Source organism: Pholcus phalangioides, unplaced genomic scaffold (genome assembly GCF_987345545.1).
Source record: "Pholcus phalangioides strain wild (caught in Gottingen) unplaced genomic scaffold, Ppha-v1.0 ptg000007l_1, whole genome shotgun sequence".
Taxonomy (NCBI): Eukaryota; Metazoa; Arthropoda; class Arachnida; order Araneae; family Pholcidae; genus Pholcus; species Pholcus phalangioides.
Genome location: NW_028301600.1, coordinates 64,143,050 through 64,165,909, shown reverse-complemented (window position 1 = coordinate 64,165,909; position 22,860 = coordinate 64,143,050). Strand labels below are relative to the sequence as shown.

The 22,860-nt window shown below is 32.8% G+C and overlaps 1 protein-coding gene across 2 annotated transcripts in view; it reads right to left on the bottom strand.

Moving 5' to 3' along the window:
• The window catches only part of LOC149085622 (uncharacterized), a 30,168-nt gene extending 7,556 nt beyond the window's left edge, over window positions 1-22,612 (bottom strand). The window contains exon 1 of one of the 2 annotated variants that reach the window (XM_089233769.1): window positions 22,344-22,612. The gene's annotated coding sequence lies outside the window, so the exon portion shown is untranslated. Of the gene's footprint in view, window positions 1-15,005; window positions 15,190-22,343 lie in introns of those variants that run through there. The other variant, XM_089233770.1, reaches the window with a different exon arrangement.
• Between the last annotated feature and the right edge of the window lie 248 nt (window positions 22,613-22,860).

Genomic DNA, 22,860 nt, shown 5'->3' with positions numbered 1-22,860 from the left:
CGTCCCATTGTCCTCAGTTTTAAAATAACAAATTGTAACGAAAGTTTTTTGACATCACTAGTTTTAAATCAATCTATGTACAGTCGAACTTGGTTAATTCAAAATACACTGAAAAACGTTCGAATTATCTAATTAATCTATCCTGGATCCGTTACTGGCTGCTACATTATTCCCACAGTTCTGGGGAATCATCATTACTGCAGAATTCCTTTATCATGCTCAAAGCCCGATTTACGGAAACACTTCATGATTATTGAGAAGACACCAACGAATAAGGCAAATACACATGTGTATTTGCCTTATTCGTTGGTGTCTTCTCAATATTCTTGGGCAAAGTGGATCAACTCTTCTATAACTTCATGATTATCCGTTATGAAACAATTTCCCCAAATTAGCTTATCATTCTTATGCTATCAAGAAAATATACATACTTTCATTAACGTATTACAATCTGTGAACTTTCCGATATTTTCCATACTCTTAACGACGACAAAAACATTTAGAGTTTGAATGGCTCACCTTGATCTATAGGTTGAAAAACTCTCGATGCACTCCAGCTGAACAATATTAAAATGAGCATTACATTATCAAAAAAAAGTAGGGAAAAATAGAATTTTCAAACTTTTATTTGTCTTTAAAAATTTGTTGTCTAACAAATTGATTGTGAGAAGCAAAGTCTGACTTATTGTAGAATTTTTCCGAACTAAATTTGCTAATACAAAAATCATGATTCTTTCCCCCAACTTTGAATTATCCAAAAAATTCGAGTTAAACTAGAAATTTTAACATTAAATTGAATAGGAAATTCAAGAAAAATTCCTATTATCCAAATTATCTAAAAATTCGAATTAATCGAATTCGAAATATCCAAGTTCGCCTGTATTTGTTTGATTTTCCAAAATTCGAATTAACGAAGTTCCATTTGTACTTGGCCATCATTTCGTAATATGGCTTTTCACGTTTGAACTTATTATTGTTTGGACATCTATCACAGTCATTTGAGATCGCGGTGTTATATTTAGTCATTTTCCATTTAAAAATATAATCTTGTGAAATATATTTCATCAATGCAATGAAAAAGGATGATGACACTTTTAGAGCATCATGTTTCGACTATGTAATCTGATATACATATGAATAGGAGAAAAAACACGGAAGATCATTCACAACCAAAATAGCAGGAATAGTCTAATACGAAATGAGTATAAATATTTATAACTTGTAAAATAGAAAACTCGTGTTTTTTATTGAAACATCCGATTGTTTTTTCACACCCTTTGAAGTCAACAGAAATCCTGGAATACCGCCAATTTTAGAGATGATGTAATTTCGGTTCGAATACCTGTAACTAGTCTTTGCGTAATGATGATAAGTTTTCATAAACGCCATGCTACGTGGGTGAATACAATAAAAAAAAAGATACAGCAAATTTATTAGAAATGTGTTTTAAAAATAGGGTTTTAAAAAATAATCATTTGTTTCTAATCACGCGTAAAAGAAAGATGTAATGAGTAGGTTATGATTTTTTATCATGAGAATTAGGAATACAAATACAAATACAAATACAAATACAACGCCACAACAGGCAAAATGCCCAACGAGGTGGCTGATAAAAAGATGCCCATAAAAATGTGCCCATAAAAATATGTATATAATTTTATAAGTCAGTTTAAACTTAGAGCTTGGCTTTCTGATGCTACAATTTGCATCCATAAAAGTCGTGGAATATTCCGAAAATTCTGAAAAAAAAATTCGTTAAACGTTCCAAGTGAAGAAACGTCAAAATATCCAAGTAATACAGTAACGATTGAAATGTCTTAAAAACTAATTATAAAAATTAATCGAATTAATTGAATTCTCCTGTTTCATATACATCCCATATATAGGCTATTTCACGAAGGGTGTCCGAAATTAATAAAAATGACCCGTTGATTCTAAAATAAGAGTAAAACACAAAAAAATAATAATCAGCGAGAAAAGAGAAATTTAGCTGTGATAGAAATATTGATTTCAACAAAAGATATTCGGGGTGAACATATAAAAAATTTCAATTTATAAACGAGTAAAATTTGTGCCTCTGTTTATTCGTAAGCGGAGATAAAATTAGAATGTCTTGGGGGGCACTCGATGATGGATGATGATGTCAGTACATACACTATGTTTCCAAATGTCTGTCCTTTTTGAAATTTAGACGTTTTTTCTCGAATTTCTAGAAAAATACTGGGTGAATCGTTTTGAAACTTCAGTCATGTATACTTGGTATTCACCATTTCCAGTGAAAATTTAGTTACGAGTCCATTTAGGAGAAAAAAAAATTAAATAAGAAAAATCGTTTTTGATAAACTCTGTAATAGAAAAAGCTTCAAATGACTTGCAACTTTTAAAAAAATATTGTACCAACTTTGTGCAATACTTCTGTGAATTTTCGTGAAAATATCACGTATATTCACGAAAATGTAAATTTAATAAAAAAATGTAGTTTTCTGTAAAAATTCCAATTTTCATCGCACGATTTTTGCTGCCGAGTTTTCAAACAATTTTTACGAAATTCACAGAGAATATGACGCTTCACGTGAAACATACTATATAGAAATTCTCAAAATGTGACAAATCATTAATCAATGAGATATGGGTATTTTTAGTAAATTATTATTAATTGCGCATGAACAAGAAATATAAATTTTATTTTTTTATGATATGGTTGTCAGATATATAATCCAACTCACATGATAATTTCAGCTGAATGTCATGAAAATTCACAAAGGTATACGAGATATTGTGAGCTCTAATTTCGAAACTTGCTGAAAATAACTGAATAATAATTGATTTTCCACAAATTGCTATACGATTATTCGTAGTTATTTCATTTTTGACTTCAGTTTTTTTTATTTTGACATCATGCACGCGTGTTATGCTAAAACACTTCTCTTACATAGCATCAGACACCCTTCTTTGCTCATTCGTATAATACTGTGGGCTTATTCTCGAAATAATCAAATAACAGCAAAGAAACGTATAGCAATTTGTGGAAAATCCCTTATTATTCAGTTACTTTCAGCATGTTTCAAAATTACGGCTCCCAATATCACGTATATCTTTCGGAATTTTCATGACATTCAACTGGAATTTTCATTTAAGTTGCACAATATATCTGACAATCAAATTATTAAAAATAACATTTATATTTCTTGCGCATGCGCAATTATTGAAATTAATGATCATTCACTAAAACTACTCATATCTAATTTGAATAATAATTTGTCACATTGTAAATTTTTATACATTATGTGTCATGTATAGCGTCATGTTTTCTGTAAATGTCGTAAACATTGGTTACAAACAAACTTTCAGCACGTTATAAGCAAAAATCATGCGATGAAAGTTAGAATTTTTATAGGAAACATATTTTCGTGAATATACGTGCTATTCTCATGAGAACTCACAGAAGTATTGCGCAACATTAGTGCAATATTTTCTTAAAGTTTCAAGTCATTTGCATCTTTTTCCGAAACAGGGTTGATTAAAAACTAGTATTCCATATCAAAAGGGGTATTCCGTATTACCCGAATGTGTTATATACACTTCTTTGATGTTGTGGGGGCGGGGAGCATCCCATGATCCCCTCCCATATCACCACTTTATTGTACTAAAAATATATCACATAATATTTAAAGAAAATTTTCTCAGACATTAGTGAATCAAATTGATTTTTTTGGCACGTTTTACGACAATCTTTGAAATCTCTTTGAGACCATTGTTTTAGCAACTAAAATAGCGACAAAACTCAAAAATTCCAATTATCGATACCACAGAAAATTTTCCTTTAGTTTTTGGGGACAAAATTCTTTCGGTATCTGCTATTTTCACTAATTAAATTCTTTATCGGCGGCGTTATCAAAGTTTCAAGTTTTTCAGTTCCATTAGTTATCATTTCATGGAAAATTCCGTTAGTGATACAGCTTATTTCGTTCAACAAGACACACAATTTCCTTTTCTTCTTCTTTTTGCTGGTAATTTTTTTTTCTTATTTTACTTCAAGTTCAGAATCAATTCAAGAATTTTATTTCCTTCGGACACTCACCAGTATAGTCTTTCACTAATAAATATAAATTCCAGTATGTAAATCAGACTTGCTCAACCCATGACCCACTGACCAAATGTGGCCCTCGGAGTCATCTCATGTGGCCCACGACCTCAAACCTAATTTTGTGAAAATGAACTAAGCGGCATATTATCACATCACTAAAGTTATCCGTGACACATTTACAGGTAAATAAAGTGACCTGGAGTGCTGTTCTGCATCACTCAAGGGGCCTGCGCCACATTTTTACTTCACTAGATCATTCAAGTGACCGGCAGCACATTTACAACATCACCAAAGTGACCCCACTACGCAGTTCCTGATCATTTAAGTAGTCTTGGCACATTCACGAATATCTTAAGTGACCCGCGGCACATTTACGGATCACTTAAGTGGCCCGAGAGGCGTTTCCTGATCAATAAAGTAACCCTCACTCTCCAAAAGGTTGAGGACCCTCGTTTTACACCATACGTGCTCAACGCGTGACCCGTGGGCCATATGTGACCCTCAGTGTCTTATAATGCAGCCCGTGATCTCAAACCTAACTTTTCAATAATAAACAAAGCGGCATATTTTACCACATCATTCAAGTGACAACGGCACAGGAGTTCGAGCAACTTATGCGGCTATCGGCACAATTTCAGATCACTTTGGTGATCACATGCGCAGTTCAAGATAAGTCTCGCGGAACGTTCCCAGAAAACTCGAGGGATCCGCGAAAGTTCTAGAGCACTTAATCGGCCCACGACACATTTGCAAATCATTGAAATGACGCGCGGAACATTTTAAATCACTCAAGCACAGTTCTAGATCATTTAAGTGACCTGCGGCGGCACTCATCGAGATCACTTAAGTGGCCCACGACACCTTTTCATATCAATGAAGATATCCGCACTTTCCAAAAAGTTGAGTACCCTTAATGCAAATGGTATAGAATGACGAAAATTTCAAATTAGACGTATAAAGTCTTTTATTTTTTGATGACTCCTCACATTACGAGATCAAAAACAGCACATGCTCGTTTTCCCATCGTAGGTTGATATTCAAACACATTTTACAGCTATTAAAACTGACCTGACCGCGAAATCGTCTAAAAGTATTTCCTCCGATAAATCGGCGATAGCGTATTCATACACGCTCCAACAGATTTTTTAACAAAAAAAATAAGAATTCCGTCTGCACTGTTGCGGATCTAAGAGAGAGAGAGAGAGAGAGAGAGAAAAACCATTTCAACATAAAAATCATAAAAACAGCTTAGTTTCCACTAGTTGTCCGGAATGCTAGGCTATTCCATCGGAGGTAGCAAACCTAAGAACTAGGTCAAGGGCTGTATAAGCATTTTAAAACGGACAGCACTCGACTTCCCTTATTGCAAGAGGAAAAACGCTATATCGGGAGAAAAAAAACCCCATAGCTCTAGATTTCATTTTTCTTTTTTGCAGACGCATGCTTCAGGTGATCCTCCATTTTTATGCTATTCACTGTCGAGAGTACATGCAATGATTTCCAATCAGTTTCATGGTCAATTCAAATTAGAATAAAGTCATAATAAATGGATTTTTAATGCTTATAACCGTGATGAAACTCTTGCGAAATAAAATCTTTGCCAGATATGCAAATATAATTGGTATTTGAGATATTATTCGACCGTCTTTATAAGGTAAGAGCTTACATACGAAATCGCAGATGAAAACTGTATTTATACAGGGTGTCCCGGAACTCCATGTACAAATTTGGAGGGGGAGGTAGAGAACATCGTTAGGAATCATAATCACATAGCAAAGCACGGTCGGAAATGCCACCCTCAAGTGATAAAGAGACATAAGGACACAGTAAGGATACAGAAAGCAGTGTAAAGTGTTTTATTACCCAAAAAAGAGTACAACAATAGTTGCAAGCATCACAGGATGGGTTCAAAATTTCTCCCATTGGCATTTACGCCGCATGGGTTGCTGAAGATTTAAAAAGAAACCGGGCATTTCACAGATCGCAGCAGCAGCGATGGTGATTCGTGTCACCAAGTCCATGTCTGAATCTACTGGTGTTTTGTATACAATTGCCTTCAAAAGGCACCCCAGAAAAAAAAATCAAGAGGAGATTAATCAGGTGATCTGGGGGGGGGGGGCATGTGACCTAGAGAGGTCAGGTACAATGCCATCTATTTCTGACCATGTTTCCTATACGATTATGATTCCTAGTGATGTTCTCTACCTCCCCTCCCAGTTTGTACGTGAAGTTCCGAGACACCTAATATAACACAATGACTGAAAACTCTAACGTTACACTATAGGCAGAATCAGGGGCGGCTCTACCTCACCGGCCGCCCGGGTGCAAAACCTCATGTACCGTCCCTAAAGTCGACCCCGGTGTGAGGATAAAAAGGTTTTAGCCAAAGGGAATCTGGGATATGTCGCTTTTTTACCCATCCGAAACCACACACACACACACACACACCATATTTCAGCCTACAAAATATGTTTGACTATACGTTCCGTTTTGAAAGAAATTATACAGTTTTTTGGTTCAGAACTATTATTTCACCGTTCTTAATTATGACCGATAACTTTTTCCGCATTACAGCTCTTATTGATGAGCCATCATATTTTATTTCCTTATAGGATTCAACATTTTAATTAATCTACTTTTTTAGTAGAGTTGAACCTTGCTAACGCTAAAATACCTATTCCAAGGTTCCCAGGGTGTAAACCCGGGGAGTGTGAAGGGTTTCTGGTGCTCCAGGTTCTGGACAAGTGAGAAATCAAAATTCTTTTTTTGCTTTTATTTCACCACTCCCGCAAAATTACTGAGTGGAGGCAGTGGCGTATATTCGTGCGGGGGTTTTAGCAGCCTATAGCCCAGGGCGGCAAAATTTGTGCAGCCGAGAGGTTTTAAAACTACAAATCCGCCTTTGCAGAGAGTAAGGGAACTTGGTCAGTGAGCGACAAAAAGAGAAACCTAGTCTTTGAGCATAGGAGAGACTAAACAGTACGCAAGAATGTGAGTTACTAAAAGAGTAACTTAAAGACACATGCGTATTTATAAGGGTGGGGCAATTGGGTTATAGCGCAGCTGATTGGAGGAATGAGCGGGCAAAAAAACTATACATTTTTTTAGACTAGAAGGGCGCAAAATTCTTGTAGCTCGCAGGCCAGCAAAACCGAAAATCCACCTCTGAGAGAGGAACCAAATTGCCCTATATGATAGAAACCATTTTAACTCTCCCCATGTGATAAGAACCACTTTTTCAGTGTGATAGAATCCATTCCTGTTTCTGGTATTACGATCCCAGGCCATGCCTGTTCCCTGTAGTTTTCTCGACATTTTCGTTTTCAGGGTGTGGTTCAAAAGAGTAACGGCGTGTGCTGTCGTGCCTTTTTCTTGTTTAAAAATTTTCAAAATTTATGTTTCTGAACAAAAGCTCAAACTACTGGCCCTTACAACCTGCCGCCCGGGTGAACCGCCCCCTTGCGCCCTCGCTTAAGCCGCCTCTGTGTGGCATGCCAGTTGTGGAGTTTTAAAAATTAAGAAGATTTAACGAAGTCCATACGACAGAAAAAAAAAATTGGAAAAATTCCTAATTACTTGTTCACCTTGGTTTGTTCCTGTTTCAGAAAAGTATTTGAAAATATTTAGATTTTTATGTATGTTAAAAACTAGGGTTCATCTTTCAAGAATAAGCTCACATCATTCCAGTTTTTCCACACCCATGTTTTTTTTTCCATGCTTACCATCTTCGACCTTGTTGAGGTCTTATTGAACTGTTTGCCATCATTTCGCTTTTGTTCACGTATTATCTTTTTTTTTTCCACCCATTTTAAAGCTTCCAGATTCGTCCTTGATAGTAATATTTCTGTCTGACCTTCTATCAAAAAAAATGTTTGTTATTATTACTTGTTTGTTGTATTCTGGAATGAAAATTCCATTACTGTTGGGAATGGTTACCTAAACTGGATTGGTGTTCTTTTCTTCTCTTTCCTTACTATTATTCACTATTTGTGAGAATATTATTTACAGGGATTTCTTGCTCTCGATAGAATATAGTGTCATTGTATTCAAAAATTGGATTAAAAATACTTTAAATTAAATTATTTTTTTTAGAATTCAAAACAGCAGGCTTAGTGTTGTATTAAATTTCTTGAGCAGTGTAAGTTTATGATATTTATGTAGATCTGTTTATAAGCTATATAATACGTTCAAGGTCCTCTTCAATATATTATGCTAAAGAAGCGTAAGTCATATATATGTTCAAACTCATAATTATCACGATACCATGATTCATGTTTTTCTTTCACACTTTTCAGTGAAAAGAATTTATTACAAATTCATGAAAATTAATGAATACATTCGTTTGCGAAATACTTGGCATTTATATGGCTTTAAAGTAGTGTTTCGTAAAGTATCCACCGGCATGTTGCATGCAGATAAATTTAATTCGATAAATAGCAAAACTGTTCCTCTCTCTCTGTTGTGGTTTAATGCAGGCAAATTGTTTACAAGATAATAATGCTATATGCTGGTCATGATATAAAAAATACTATATAATTAAATTAAACATCTAATTGATAAACTACGATTCATAAGTAAAAATTTGGGTCTGGTTGGTCATCATATATCACTTACATATGCTTTCATATATCACTTACATATGCTTTCATATATCACTTACATATGCTTTCATATATCACTTACATATGCTTTCATATATCACTTACATATGCTTTCATATATCACTTACATATGCTTTCATATATCACTTACATATGCTTTCATATATCACTTACATATGCTTTCATTCATCTTTCATTTATCTTTCATTCGTCTTTCATTTATCACTACACCACTTTCATTATCACTACACCACTTTCATTATCACTACACCACTTTCATTATCACTATATCACTTTCATTTTAAGAAAATTATACATTTTCTTACGAATTATTGTACCGTAAATTGTTTTCAACGAATTTAAAAGTAATTTAAATTTCGCTATTTCACTGTAGAATTTTTTGAAGTAATTCATGGCAATTTCTAAACGTTGCAGATTTGAATATAATAAAGTATCAAATAAAATCTAATTATGTAAAATAAAAAATGGAACGGTTCATGTATACATATAAAGTATATAAATAAATAAACTAAATAATTTTTGTTTTTGAAACTGACTCAGATTTTTATGACGTTTTTATCATTTTCGATACATTTAATATCCGATTTATACATTCGAGAAGAAAGATGATATTGTTAAGGGGTCTCATTTTTTTTAACATGGTATGGTTAAAAGCCTCAAAAAAGTGTAGTAAAGCTGTAGTAAACACATGATAAAAAATGTTATTTAATCATTGGCTTTTTTCGAATTTGATACACATATTTTTGATGCTATTCTATGCCAATATACAATGTTTTATATGCAATATCCCCAATACTTAGTTTTGCGAATTTCCAAATACAAAAAGAAAATGCATTATTAACACCTTCAAGCATGATGAAATACATTTAGCATGATATCAACGTAATTGAATAAAGATTAATTCAAAATAAAGGAAACTGTTCAGTTCATAAAATGAGGCTAAATATTTGAGATCCATTCACAAATATTTGATTTAAAGAACAAAGTTATTCAATTATTTTTTTAAACTTGAATCAAAATAAGATTGAGTCAACGAAATCTCAATCTTTTGTTGCATTTTATGAACTGATCAGTTTTCTTTATTTTGGATTAATTTTTATTCAATTACATTGATGCCATGCTATTTTATCATGCGCGCAAATGTTAACAATGCGTTTTTTTTCTTAATGTTCGAAAATTTGCAAAAACATGAGTATTGGAGATATATAAAACATTGCACTAGAGTAGCATAGCATATGCAATTGAAAGTATGTGTAAAATATATGTTGAAATAAATAAATGGTGAATTATATTTTATTAATATTTAAATAATTATTTTAATAATATTTTTACTAGAACATAGTTTTTGCGGTTTTTTGTCATTATTATAAGTTGTGATATTTCTTAAAATAATAAAAAAATGTATAAATACGTTTGCCACAATATTCCATTTTATCACGACAAGGAAGCTAGAAATGCTGCCGTACATAATAATCATGATAATACAGCCACCATCTACGAGGGAAGGCCATCATCAGCTGTTACATGATATTTAGGGCGGAGTAGAAGCAAAACAAAAAAAAAACGCGCGTGGTCTGTCAGGCGGGTTAACTCGTTAACTCGAGTTCGCGTCGGCGTGTATATATCACGGACGAAAAACAGCTTCGGGCTAACTAATCACCGATTGCATTGAACGATTGTTATTGGAGAGTGTACGGCTATCCGCTCAATAGTTAAGTGAAAACAACGAAATGACAACTGTAACAGAAAAAAAAAAGCAGTGAAATTGAACAATAAGTTAGCTAGCCTCTTACATGACAGTTGCGTTTTTTTTTCATTATGCCTTTTTTGCGCGAGAAGGACTTTCTCACTTCCCTTTCTTTCATTTTTTTATGCGATATCTTACTAACATAATAACTGAGGAAATGCCTCAAGCAATCATTAACACCGATAACAATTGATAAACACACACACATGCAAAGAGTTCACAATTGGAACTGACTTTCACTTAAATCGGTAGTCATCAAGTTTATATCTGTTTAGAAGACGAAATAAGAAAAAAACATACGTTTCCTGCACTTACTAACCATTCAAGTTGTTTTGGCTGTGTTAGAAATTCTACATATAAGCAAAATAAAACTATTTTTCATGTCGCAAACCGGAAGCGAAAAATTATCGCAATAAATAATTAACTTCTTCAATAATTAATTAGCGTATGATATCATTTATCGAAAGACTTTCAAGTCACGATTTAATTTTGCTCTCGTTACGTGTTTGTTTTTGACTTCATGAACATACGCGAAGATGAACCGAAAGCAGTTTTTTAGCAAATCGAAAACATCAAACATTTGTCAAATTGACTGAAACAGCTGATGGTGTCTTAATAACAAAAAATCGAGAAAGAGAGGAAGGTCATAAACGTATTTGGGTCGCACATGATTCCGATGTACGAGCAAAAAGAAAGCTAAATAAAAGGAACTAGATGATCGAATCAGACATTACATTGACGTAAAGTGTTTAGCGTTGCTCCAGCTGAGTAAGCACAGCAAGGCCAGCGGTAAACATTTCATTGCACAGCTTCTGCTTTTTTTCATGCGCCAAGTATATAAAGCTGCTCGTGCATCTCATTTGTAACGTAGAAATGGGTTGAAGAATAAAACTTTTTGTTTCCTAATCATCTTCAAAATGTTGAAAAGTTCGAAAGCTGCGGTCATGCTTTTCTACGTTTCCAGCAATAATTAATTCTCACTTCTACGGAAAAGTTATAAAATATTGCATCCGAAATATCACAGCCGAAATATTTTTATGTACTATCAAAAATAAACATTCAAATTTTTAACGTAAGAATAAATCACAAAATTACTTCTTTATTACTATTCAATACGTTGAAATATGTCTATTTAGTTGTTAAAAATTCTTATGTATAGTAACATTCTCTCTATACAGCATTGAAACACTCCGGAAATAAACCTCTATTTTGAACTATTTTATACAGTCTGGTACATGTAACATAACCTGATTTTCGCTGAATTTGAGTGATTAACTCCCATGCGTGTGCAAGCAAATGCATCTATACACATATAGAGTATTCATGAAAACTGTTTGAATACAATGAATTCAGAAACAAAACACAGTAGAAAGATCATAGAGCTGATAATAGATTATGAAATTCTTAAATTTTCGAAATGAAGAATAGAAACGTGTTCTTTTTCTGTCTGTAATTTGTCTAACACGAAGTAAATCCGTAATTGTTACTGAATACTGAAACAGTATTTTTCTCGGGAAATAAGGTTCGGAAAGAGAGTTATTTCTTTGCGGTCCGAAAATTCGTGATGATCATTTTGATGATGATCAAGGTTAAGAGAGAAGAAATCACGTTTATAACATGTTTTTGCAACTCAACTTTACTATTGTTTCCCGTTAGCAATACTTCGTGTTTCCTTCTATCGTGCAGGTTTAATAAAGCGAGAACAAAACAAAATAGCACAATTCGAAATTTCACCGTTGAAACGTATATTCAAGGTTCTTGACCTTGTAGTGAATCTCGTTGTATCTGATTTAGATGGGAAAAAAATCTTTCCAGCAATTTTTCTTATACATTTTGACACAGACTCCTATAATTTCGTTTCTTCTTTATCAATTCCAGAGAGTTTCGCAATTCCATGCTCGTAAAATGAAATACACAAATGATCTCTGAACTTACTTGTAGATGAAATCACTTATTACTTTATAATTGTCATATAAAATATATAGCGACACAATAAGGACAGTAACGGATCTGATCACAAAATTTATATTTAGCTTACCTTTGTGACAACATCAGGAAGATGCACATAAAGTACATATATTATCTAATTATGTATATATTTAATGTACCATTGTTTATGTGCTCATTTTAAACAAAACTTTTGCCATCTCAATTCCAAATAGTCCGAATCTTCTATTCCATGTACTCAAATTCGTTTTGACTTACGAAACAAAATAGAAACTTACCTGCCACTAAAAGTTTCATCATGCTATTGTATCATTGATCATTGTCACACTATTGACAAAACATCTTCTATACAGGGTGTGTTTACTCTCTTATCGTTTTCCAATGACTATTTCCTGAACCGTTGGTTTTAGAGACAACTTTCAATTAGAAAAACTGTTTCAAATGATGTCGCCCATCGTCTTAAATGCCGTTCAAATGAAAAAAATATTAATAAAAAGTTACAAAATTTAATTTTTTGTACGGACACCCTGTCCTCAAAACCCAGTAGGAAAGTTAATGTCCTGTCTCTCTCGAGGTCAACAAAGAAAATTCTGAATTTCTAAGTGCAATATTCGCTGAGATATTTGAATTCAACATCAGAGAAGAAATGGGACAGAAAAGCATAAATGGGGAGGGGGGGGGGGGCGTTGTCCGTTAACTAATGCTGTTATTTCCCCCTTTTCTCTGATCTTTGAATTCTAATATCTCAGCAAATATTGCACTTAGAAACATGTAATTTTTTGTTATCCTCAAGAAAGTCAGGGCAACAACTTTCTAATTGGGAGTTGAAGGACAGGGGGACCGTATAAAAACTTAAATTTTGTACCTTTTTTTATTAATTAATTATTTTTTTCATTTGAACGGTATTTAAGGTGATGGACGACATCATTTGAAACATGTTTTCTAATTGTAAGTTGTCTCCAAAACAAACGGTTCAGGAAATAGCCATTGGACAACGATAAGATTTAACACCCTGCATATTAAACGCTTAAATACAGTTATCGGCAAAGTATGGGTTGTTTTTTCATACTTTTGATATTTTTAATATGAGGTGCAAAATGTAGTGATTAATATTTCTTAATACTTTCAGCACTTACTTTTAAATTTGTTGTTTTTGGTGTATTCAGTAATACCACCTTTATGGACTAAGAATGATCAGTTTTTGATTTTACAGACAATAAGTACGCACATGTAAGTATATGCGGTATTATCATTGTTTTGGACTGTCTAACCAGCCTAATATCATTACCTACCTGAGACAAATTTCAAGTCGAGTTAATACTGTTTTGAAGAATAAAAGATGATTGAAGTTGGTTTAAGAGATGCCCACGTAAACGATCAAAGTTGAAATATCACTGCTCATGTAACACGTGATACAAGATTTATGAAAGAAATTGAAAGCGAAAAAAACAATGTATAATATAAAATATTTGATGAGACGAATATACAAAAAATGGAAAAATAATCCGATGTGCTTTTAAAAATAATTCTCTGTGCAAAACAAGAGACAATTATGATTTCACGTACATGATTGCATTTATATGGAGATCAAGTAAAGATATACACGAGATTGATCCGACAGAAATCGATTATCCGTGTATCGGATATCAAGTTCACAGTCATTGCAACTTATAAATGATTAAACTTTCACGAGTACTAAACCAAAATAGGATACATAATTTATATGCGCATTTAAAACAATTGACAGAATAAGAGGACCACCACAAGTAAGTTAATAAGCTTACAAAATGCATAAAAGTGAATAATTTAATTGACATATACAGGGCGTACAGGGTCATGTTCTTTTCTATCCCCTTTATGTTTTGAACCGATGGTGATAGAAACATACTTTCAATTAGAAAAACTATTCAAATAACGTTCCCATTTTAAATATGCCATTTCTTCAACCAGAAGCTGTATATGTACTGAGATACAATATTCAGTTTTTTATACGATTTTCCCCTGTCCTCTAACTTCTAATTAAAAATTTATGGGTATGTCTCTTTTCTGAGCACAAGAAAAGAAAATCCATGTATCCAAGTGCAACATTAGTCAACATATTTGTATTGAAAAATAGCTGAAAATGAGCGAAAGAACAGCATATATTAAGGGACAAATCCGAGAAAAAATTCTAAGCATTCTTTAGCAATATTGTGGTGCATTGTCTTTTCTAAATTCTGAAATATCTCCTTAACTTTCAATCGGCAATATCTCAGCGAATACTGTACTTAGAAACATGGAATTCTTTTGGTGAATCCAGAAGAAGCAGGGCAAAACAACTTTTCAATTACAAGTCGGAGAACTGCGTGGCAGTACAAAAAATTAAGTTTTGTACCTCAGTACATACACTGCTCTTAATAGAAGAAATGACGTATCTAAAATGGGCACGTTATTTGAATACCTTTTCTAATTGAAAGTATGCTTTTATCAGCAACTGTTCAAAAGATAACGGGTGTATAAGTGTATGACTTCACACCCTGTATAACGAAACATTGTAAAGAAATAAATTAAATTTTTTGATTTTAATTTCTATTAATTTCTTTGATGGAAAAAAATCACTTACCTTCTTAACTGCGTTAAAAGCGTGATGAAAGGAAAGTGTTTCGCACCGAAATAAAAGGTGTAATTAATAAAAGGAAAAGAAAGCGAAAGGAGAGATGGATATACAGCTGAGAGAAAACTAACTTCACTACTCATCAGGGAAGCAGATCAGTGGTTAATGCTGTTGCTGCTGCCATTCATTGGGTTCGAAATGAATCTCAGGCCAGGAAGAGAGAGAGCTGTAACAACTGAATGTGTAAACACAGACGTTGCCTCAGGCTTAACAAGAAAAAGACGTTTCCAAGATGTGTGATCCGCTCCCCCTATTTTTCTTTTCTAACCCGTACTAATGAACAAAAAGGAAAGAAAGCACCATTATTTGAGATGATTTCATTCCGAAGGACGATTACATTTGACATTCCATAAAGACCTATAGAATTCCAAATGAATAATAATAGCAATAACGATATAATGATGTTTTCTTTTTATTATTATTATTTATTTATTTATTTTGGAGCCAGTTATGACTGACTCCAATTGTATACGGTGACACTCCCGTTTAATTGCAGTTAAAAAGGGGGTTTTTTTTTTCCTACAAAATAATTAATGAACTTATTTTACACGCGCTCTCTCCCAAGAATTACATGATCATATTCTCGTTTACTGGAATATCGAGTTTTGGTTTTCGGGGAAATATATAATTAGTTATAGATTTATTTTATCTCTTCCAGTTAGACTAGAAATACTTTTTATCAACATCATAAAAATAATAGCAATTTGATAATCATGATAAAAATTGTAATGTTTCTTTCTAGAAAAAATCTAGTAATCGCTGTAATTTGTCTGGAAGAATTTAGTCTACTAGAGAAGATAGAAACTATATATTCCTCATTATAAAATTTTCCATCTGTGACTAGAAACATTTCTTGATCACTTATTGCAAGTATGTAAGAACACTTGAAGAACTTCAACATAGACATATGGAAATTTTTCACGTTTGAAGTCGCAGTATTTAAATTTTTATTGGAAATGGTATTATAGAAAAAAATGGTTGATGTTTTATTTGCATCAGAATTTCATTATATTCTACAGGGTAAACCAAAAAAAAAACCACTGGGTTTTTTTGGAAATTTTATGAAAATTAAGTAAGGATCGTATGAGTGAGAGGTTTGCATCAGAATTCATGTCATGAATTCAGAATTTATTTAGCAACAAAAATATGTTTATTTAATATTTTCCCGATAGAAAGCGATTTTCTGCAAGAGGTATAGAAATTCAAATGAAACTAACTTCTAAAACACAGCCGTCCACAATGTTTTCTTTTGTTCTAGTTTTTATGTTCGGAGATTTTTCAGAGCTCTTGTAACGCGTATTGTGCATTTACGGTTACTAGCTAGAATGTTATGAGTAGGAGTATTATTTAAACTTCTAATTGTTTTATCATTAAATGAAGTTAACTTGCAAACTTTGCTTGAAAAATGTTAATCAAATTTATCGAGTCTATTGACTCAACAATATTTGTTTCGTCTATGAACAATTCAGCTTTATGACAGTTTCGTATGCAGATACAGAAGAAAATGACATCTGAAGAATGAATCTGATGTGAGAGGAAATCTAAGGTGGGAGCTGTATGGTACCGCTTGCATGTCATGTGAGAGGAATTTTAAATTAACAAATAAAAGCCAAATTCATGATTAAAAACTTGGTGCAAACCGCATAGTAATCAAATTTTTAAAAAGTTCGTGAATTTTGGGAGACCCTGTGTATCGAAATAAAGATTCTCAAGCCCCAGTAAATATTCAAATCTTTCAGATGTAATCTTTCAGAGAAAGTGTTTTTCCTCAGTGTAATAGCGTTCCCACGCCATTATTTTGTAGACACCATGAAAGCAATCTAATCTCGTAGAAATAAATCGCCAAGTTTTGTTTCCACTCATGATTCGTCTTGAACCACGTGCTTTCAACGAAGCTCCTCTAATGATGTATTTCGCAACACGTGAACATAAATTTCCATTCCATTCTGCGAGATTCATTTCCGAATCGGTTTTGGGAACAACACAATGCCGACCCACAAGTCATTCAGTTTCCCCTACGGGAACATAAATTGACTTTTGACATATTCGTGGCTCAATCGCAGGTCTAGATGAAGCAATCAAAAGAGGCAACCTTTTACGTACTAACAAAACAATACTAAAAAATAATAATAAGTTGCATATATATATATAAAAATACGTTACGTAGACGCAAAATGCCTTCTTTTTGTAGTAGTTATTCTCGCTGGCTGCAAATCATATGCACGCATATTCACTCATTCTCAAAACACACACACACACACACACACACAAACCAATGCATAACTCATCCCTTAGAGCAGCTGAAGACCATAACCCGCTTTTTTAGGGCTCTGTCTGTGTTGTTGTTGTTGATGCTGTATCCATGATGTGGGTCATTTCGTTTCAGAACTCCTTTGCACCTCGGGCTACGCGAATACGTCTCAAGAATCAACGCTTCTAAGTTGGAATCTCTCTTTGAGAGGAAAAAAATTATATAAAATAATAATAACAACAAATAAAAAAAGAAAAGAAAACATCCACGTATTCTTGAATATAAAGTGATTGCGAAAAAAAAAACACATCAATTGGCTTTGAAGAGGTTAATAAGAGAATAACATCGTGGATAATCGCAGGCGGCTTTAATTGGCCAAGTCTAATTTCCTCCGAGATCGGCTTTGTTCTTGACACAATGAATCAAATCAATGTTGAATATATACCACGTACAATCGCGTACGTGAGCTGTATAAACCATAATTATCTTAAACCTTGATCTTTTAGATTTGTATAAGTTTTCTCATATCATGATCTATCTGTATATACAAATCGCAAATAATGAATGCACATCTGGAATTTATATTATCTACATTATATCTAGCTTAATGTGGATTTCATTGCATGGTAATATTCATCATGTTTTTTGGAAATAACTGCATTCCACACGTGTTAGGGATAAATGGAAGCGTCAGCCACTCAAGCCTTGGAAATCCAATATCCAAATTCAGAAAGCATTATTTCATGATTGCCTTTGTCAAATACGCAGATTTCCACCCCCATTAACGAATGGTATTCATACGTCTATGTATGAAATTGATAATATGTAAATTTAAGTTAGCTGCCATATACATTCCAATTGTCGGTCGAAACTGAATTTATTTTATAGTATTTTATTAGGCATCAAGAAGACTCAATCGGGATTCATTTCGTCAAAGAAGATAGATTATTAGATAAATATTTAGTAAATTGATTGCTATAATATATTTTTAAAAAGTACAGCATTTTGAATAAAGATGTGTTCAGTATATGCGCTTTTTAGCATAAAATTTGTTTCCATGTTCCTCATGTGATGTTGAATGCAATTATAGATTTAATTATAGAATTTAACATGTCCCATTGATGAACTTTTCCTACTCTATCTTCATATTAATGATAAAATAATTTATTGTAGATCTGATTTATCATGATTAATTCGCTTATCAATAAGAATAAAAAAAGTAAAATATATCTTACTATCAATTCCATTTATAAATTATTGGTTCTGAAAGAATGATATTATGTCTTAAAACCAAATACAGAATAATCCATAATATCCCAATTTTTACGCTTACTTCCAACACTGATTTCTCGTGAAATTATAAGTCATTCTTGATTCAACATGGAAAATGGCGCAAGTGAATGAATTTCTTTTTATGTGATCATGTGTCATGTCTAAGTATTATTCATATAACCATTTGATATGCGTGAAGAAAGTGAGATTTTTAGTTCAATGACCCTGTCAGACCTTATAAGAAAGTGAAGAATCAAGAGCGAAAGGAAAAAGTTGAAAAGAAAAAACGAACACGACTATAATTTAGTCTTCAACTTCCTCAATACTCACACTACAAATCCAGGAAATACGATTGAAATATCGCATATTCCGGTCCATCCTGTTGATCACAGTGAAAAGATTATAATCCCCGATAAATAAAACAAAGGCGCCCTACATTTATTAAGACAGCTAAAATCCACTGATTCGCTTTACCGAATGACTTTCTTCATTTTCTTATTACTTCAACATTTTCGTTGTTCTCTCGAAAAATAAAATGAAATAAAATATAACAAAAATTGTTGCCAAGGACTTACTGAATACCAAGTCGCGATTTTGACCTCGATATGATTATTTTTTTTCTCGTTCACCGGCACGCCTTAAACAGCCTAGCTTTCATTTTTCACTCATTTATATATTTCACCTTTTTTTTTTCTCCTTTTTTTGATGATCAAACTTTAGAAATGGAAAAAAACATTACAAGATGAATAAAACGGTGCAAGGTCTCTGCATTGCTTTTAAATTAACGCTGTTTATTTCGTACCATCTTTTGAGCACAAAAGCACCGAAGGTAGAATGCAACCCACGAAGGTAACTTCAATTATATAATTTAAAAAGAAAATCAACAGATTTTTTAGTAGACGTGCTTCATGACACGTTATTCTCGAATGCGTCAAAAGATTATTATGTTTTTTTGTTTTTTTTTGCTGGACAAAAAGATACATCCACAGGCATTTTATGTCAACAATGGTTTCTTCTTTGTTGTCGTATGACATATTAATATTGCATTTGAATAGAAATTACATTTTCGAAACGAAGTTTAAACGTTTTTTGATTTTATATTATTTCTCTTTACATTCTGTGTTCCGTTTCATCACTTGAGGAGTTTCTTTCCAAAAGGGAGCAAGCATTTCAACTTTTTTCCAAAATGCACTTTTTAACGGCTTATGAATGTTTGGTATAAGCTCTGTCAGATTATGCAACCGGGAATATATTTGGTAGAAACTACAATGTAAAGTTAGTCGTTTCTGTCAATAGCGAACATATCCATCTTTTTTATACACTTCGGTATTTTTCATCTCTCGATAACGGACACCCATGAGACCGAAAGTTTTGTCCGCTAAGAAAGGGTGGCCGTTAATGGACAGTAAGATACATTGAGTTTAGACTATGTAATTCAAAATTGTGTCGGTCAGTGGAAGTGTCCGCTGACAAGAGTGTCCGTTATGGGCAGGTTCCACTGTAGAATGATCGTGTTTCTTATGTTAATGACGAGAGGACCGTAAGGATACCTTCCTGGGCTAGTTACTTCCTGGGTCCTTCTGGAATCAAAAAATGAGGTAGAAATTTCCAATTTTTCAGGCTTGTGACCAGTTCAAATTTTAATAAAAAGGTGGAAATATATATATAGGGCGCGGTGGAGAGAAGCCCAGGTCGATAAGATACTCGCCTAAAGTAACCAAAGGATGTTTAGAGGTGTCGCGAGTTCGATACCTGGTTCCGTATCAGCAAATTTTCCTGACACAGGGGTACAACAGAAACGCGACATGACCACAGAAAGAAAACGCTACCCCATCGAGGGGTTAGCGCACCAACCTCTCGATGAGTATAAAAAACAAGCCTGCCGTTCGGAATCGGCAATAAATTGTAGGTCCCGGTCTAATTAGCCCTCGTGTGCAGAAAATGGTGTGACAAAAGTGATCAAATTAATTATATATATATATATATATATGTATTTCTGAAATTCAAATGCACATAACTCTCTTGAATGTTGATCAAGAAACGTAGTTTTCAAATATACTTCTACCATTCCTATATGCTACCTGTTGGGCTATTTTATACCTTTGTAATGCTTTTTGTACTTCTATTGAAAATTTAGTAAAAGTGAAAATGTTCCCTTTTGACGATAAGCTCCTCACTTGGCATTCACACAATATAGGTTGAAGTTTTGAAATTGAGCTTTTGTTTCATAATAGGTTATTTTTTGATTATTTGTTTCATACTTTCCTTTCAACGGTATATACCGGTATTCTCTATCTCTAATTGAGAACCGGAAATTTCTCTACTAAGAGAAATTCCGTCGTGGTATGTAATCCGCATACGAATTTCTGATTGTTACGTTCATCACCAATAATGAAATCTTAAGGAATGGCGAAGGTTGTTGGTCACTTTTTCTCTTAGAGTAAATATTTCGGTAATTCTACCTTCCCCATCGATTATCTTTGAAAAAATTATTTTTTTACTCCAACCTCTGAAAAAGAAACTGCAGTAGTGGTCTATGTTCCACACTAAAAATTTCTGACGTTTCTCTCAACGTATAATCAGCAGATTATATGCAGGGAATTACTGATGTTTATGAAGTTGCTGAACTTTTATGAAATCAGAGTAAATCGCTTATGACAATTTTCTCACCTTTAGAAACCTTTGATGTACAGGAAATATGAAAAAGTTTCTAGAAATGAATTTAAAAATATCAATTTTTTTTTTCAGAGAAAGAAGAAATTTTGAACATTTTCACTAAAACAGTCTTGCTAAGATTTTATTCACAGAGCTTCAACTTGCAGAGATAATTTGATTTATTGACTATTTTTCAGAATACTAGAAGATAAATTGTTTCCTTTAAATTCTTCATGAAATAAGCAGATGAAATAGTAAAAAAAATCTATATTTGTTACTAATACTGGAAAGGAAATTTAGTAAAATGAGTAAATTTGGTAAATTTAGTCAGCAATATTGGTGATTTTAAATTTCTCGTGTTAATTCTCATATTTTGATTCACTTTTTCAACTGGTGACAAGACTATTATTTTAGTTTTATTATCAATCAATTATAAAAAAAACCTCAACTTTTTGGACTCGTTAATGTACAAGACTAAGAGCGTAAATCATTTCTTATATTTTCTGCATGCTATAATATGTATTGAGCTAGTTAGGATAAATTATACCTTACATTATTATTTATTATTTTTACTTTTTATAATAAAGCCCTTAAAAAGAATTGATTTTCTAATAAAAAAGTCTCATAAGTTACAAATTTAAGATTTCATAACCACGAACGATAACCTATCTGAATGTATTCTCACATATAAAAGTCACGAAAAAGTGATTATCTCCATGCCCACAAAATTATGAATGCATACCTTAAACAATCAAAGACCTCTCAATGTTTAAAATGTGATGAAAAAGTAAATGTTTATTAAAAAATGATTGGATAAAATAATATGCATTAAAGAAATTGGGTTGTTTTTGAACATGTCACTCATAAACTGTGAATAAAAAAACTTTTATTTAAGAAAAAAATTAATAAACATTCCAATTTACGGAACAAAATGCCGTATCTATTAAATTTAATTTTATATTGAATTCCACAATATAAGCGTCTTAATTCTTTTTAATGTAAGTAAAAAATCCTATTTTTTATTAATAAAAATATTATAAGATTAAGATAGGTATAAAAATGGCTATATTATGTAATTTATATTTCAAAAAATGTCTTTATCAACTCACTTATCAATTTTCACTAATAACATCTCTCTGTCGATGTTTCTTTTCTTGTTGATATTTCTGAATTAAACCTGCATTTCACTTTTTTTTCTGGTAACGTGAAATAAACTTGCATTGCATAAATATATAAATCAAATTATTTATCGTATCGATGATTAAAACGTCAAAATAATTTTTTTTAACCGCGAAAACAAAAAGAAAACTGGAAAAAGATTGACAGTTAAATACCAACTTCTCTTCATCAGTTAATGTTTGAAACTGCTGCGATATTGAATCAAGTTCATGATTGCCGCACGCTGCACCATTCAGAAGACTGTTTTTCTTGTGCTGCCATCTTTTGAACGCATATGGAACTGCGCCAATCATAAGTATTTGGCAATTCCAGGGAAACTGTTTTACAAATTCCTAATACAAGGACCGCAACAGGCAAATTGCCCAACGAGGTGGCTGAAAAAAAATTATGCCCAAAAAATATGGATGTCAAATATGACTAAAATACAGCAACCCAATATAAAAGCAT